The following is a 3293-nucleotide window of genomic DNA, read 5'->3' on the forward strand; positions in this document are numbered from 1 at the left end:
AGCACTAAAAGAGTCTACGTAGAAAGAAGAGCATCCATGATTAAGTAATCCGAGTAAGAGAACGAGCAGACAGAAAGATGATGCAGCTACTTACATCCCGACTGCATTAGGTTCTTACAAATGAAATGTCAAGAAATAATGGCCATAAGAGAAAAAGGAACAGCGCAAACTGCATACACTGAACTGAAGAACCAAAAGCACTTAAAAATCAATGCGAAAGGAAAAACAGGTGAGCACCAAAATGAAGCTGATAATGCCAGAAGAATACATCTAAGAAAATAGGAATAAAATCAGACGTATCTGCGTTTTATTCCTTTTATGGTCTTTTTCCCATACTTTCAAAGATTTAGAATCAGTTGGGTTGGATCTCACTTGGCCATCATGACCTTGACAAACTCCTCGTAGTTGATCTGCCCATCACCACCCACATCAGCCTCACGGATCATTTCATCAACCTCCTCATCAGTAAGCTTCTCCCAAGGTTTGTCATGACATGTCGAAGCTCAGCTGCAGAAATGAATCCGTTTTGGTCTTTGTCGAAAACACGGAAAGCTTCTGAGTTCTTCCTCTGAATCAGTATCCTTCATCTTTCTGGCCATCAAGTTAAGAAACTCTGGGAAATCGATTGTCCCATTGCCATCAGCATCAACTTCATTGATCATATCCTGAAGTTCAGCCTCTGTGGGGGTTTTGCCCCAAAGAAAGCATCACCGTGCCAAGCTCCTTGGTAGTAATGCAGCCTGTGATGGAGTTTACAAGCATTTATACAGGAAGGGAAACTTAGAATAGCCATAAAAATGACAACAAATGACCATGAAATAATAATAAAAAAGCAACCAGAAACGAAAAGAAAAATGCCTCTTATATTCAAGACCCTAGAAAACAAGTGTTAAAATTCTTAATATCTTGTCCCATATCGACTTGGTAACTATCCTAACTCACCTATAAAAGTATGGATAATCCTCCCTCTTATACGGCCTTTTAAGGGATGAGTGACTTATTTCTAATATGGTCTCAGAGCGGGCCAAGTCGATGATGGATTTTATGTCTTTATCTCTTCTCTTGCCTACCCGAGTTGATGGAAGTCCGTGTGTCATTCTACCCACACGTGAGGGGACGTGTTAAAATTATTAATATCTTGTCCATCGACTTGGGGCGATCCTAGCTCACCTATAAAAGTATGGATAGCTCTCCCCCTTATAACCCCTTATAACCCCTTTTAAGGGTGAGTGACTCATTTCTAATAACAAGGGAGTAATGTGAAATTGATAAATATTAGACACTTTATAAGACAACCAATGTAAATAGCACGGCCATGAATTAAATGCACATGCATATCGAGAGGGAAAAGAAAAGAGCCAACAAACCGACACATACTCCCTCCGTTCCGCATAGTGGAGTCATTTTTTATTTTGGTTCGTTCCATAATAATGGGGTCTTTTCCCTTTTCTATCAAAGTAAACCCAAATTTCTTACTCTCTTACTTTATTCTCTCATCATCTCTCTCGCCTTTTCACTTCCTACTTTATTCTTTAACTTTCTTACTCCTATCACAATATTTCTTAAATCGCGTCTCGAAAAGCGCTCCACTACAGCTGAACGGAGGGAGTATTTGTGAAACCATTACTACTTTGAACTACTTAAATTTTTACAACAAACTTGGAGTAATAACCTATCTATCCCAAAATATGATAGAAAAATAGCTAATTTCAAATTAGCTCCCCTAAATAAAATCCGAATGCCAGTGCAATCAACAGTTTTACTCAATCAAAGGAACGTCAACAGACCACAACATCTTAGATTGGATGGAATCAACTAATCGTCACAGTAAATTAACCACCACAAAGCATTCTACTAAGCAAACACCTCCGCAATTAGAAAGGTCAGTAAGTAGCATTGGCAATCAATTGAAAACAAGCAGTAGAATTTCATTGATTTCTAATAATACCTACATCCGAACGCGGCTAAGAACATGGGAGAATAAGAGCAACACACAAGCAAACAAAAACATATATAATCACGAATGAAAGCCGAAAGTTGCATTTCCAAATCTCATTTCGTCGAGCGATCTAAATCTTAATTGTAAAATCAATACAATTCTAATGCAAATACCACCAAAACCTGGCAGATCGGAAAATATCAAAACTAACAGCCGCCGCGAGTTTGAGCAGATCCATTCGGAGACATCGATATACAAAACACGAAAAAAAAAGAAGCAAAATTAATACAGCAAAGAAAATAAGAAATAATATATTTACCATCGCCATCCTTATCGAATAGCGAGAAAGCTTCCTTGAATTCGGAGATCTGCTCATCGGTTAGCTGATCCGCCATTTTCTTCGATTGTTGATTCAATGTGATCCCCTCTTCTCTCAGATAATAATACGCAGGAAGAGAGAATGTTATATGAAAACGAGGGGAAATTCCCCAATATCATTTAAATCAATCAATTTGATTAAATTATGTTCAGTTCAAAATTATCCAACTTTTATCAAATTATAGCCAATCTTAATTCTTGGACAAAAAGGTAAATTTTGTTCTTAAATATATAGTTAAACTACGCAATTGGCCCAAAATAATTACTTTTGGAATGAGAATTGGAATTCTATGGAATACAATTCCAAATCCTATGTATGTAAAATAAAGATTGGTATGAAATTAAATTGACATGTTTGGTGAATATAAACACTTCACATTTTCTGTATTACTGCATATTTACACATCTGCCTTTTCTTAGAAATTTGAATCTCCGTTGGAGCTTTTCTCATGTCAGATGTGGACTCAAGAAAATTCAAGCCCGTGCGTAAGGGTATATAACTACATTTCGAATTCAAAATATTTCTCCCTTCGTCATTTAAGATGGACGTTTTCTTTTAGTTTTCCCATTTAAAATGACCATTTCCTTTTTTGAAAATTTTTCTCCCTCAAATGTTTTTAAATAAATTAAAAAATCTATCTTTCTTTTCTCTCTCTTTTAATACTTAAATTATATTTTCTCCCCAATTAAGCATTTAACAAAAACTCACAAATCCCGTCCGGTAAGCAATGTGTCATGGCCGGACGAAAGATAATAATATCTTTTGACTATTAACTCTATATTAATTGCGAAACAAGGCTAGAGTTGGTCCAACTGCCCAACAACGAGTTTGACACATTTTCAAGTTTGGAGATCTGTACAAACTCACATAGAGACCGAACTGATTATATTGGTGATGAAGATGAAGCTTGCAGTTGGAGATTTTTCTCAAGCATTCTTTGATCCCAGTTGGTGATGAGGAGAATCATAATTATAA

The 3293-nt window shown here is 36.4% G+C and overlaps 1 pseudogene; it reads right to left on the bottom strand.

The window, feature by feature from the left end:
• Positions 1–331: 331 nt before the first annotated feature.
• LOC125199531 lies at positions 332–2349 on the bottom strand (annotated as a pseudogene).
• Between the last annotated feature and the right edge of the window lie 944 nt (positions 2350–3293).

The sequence above is a fragment of the Salvia hispanica genome, unplaced genomic scaffold, assembly GCF_023119035.1.
Source record: "Salvia hispanica cultivar TCC Black 2014 unplaced genomic scaffold, UniMelb_Shisp_WGS_1.0 HiC_scaffold_54, whole genome shotgun sequence".
NCBI lineage: Eukaryota > Viridiplantae > Streptophyta > Magnoliopsida > Lamiales > Lamiaceae > Salvia > Salvia hispanica.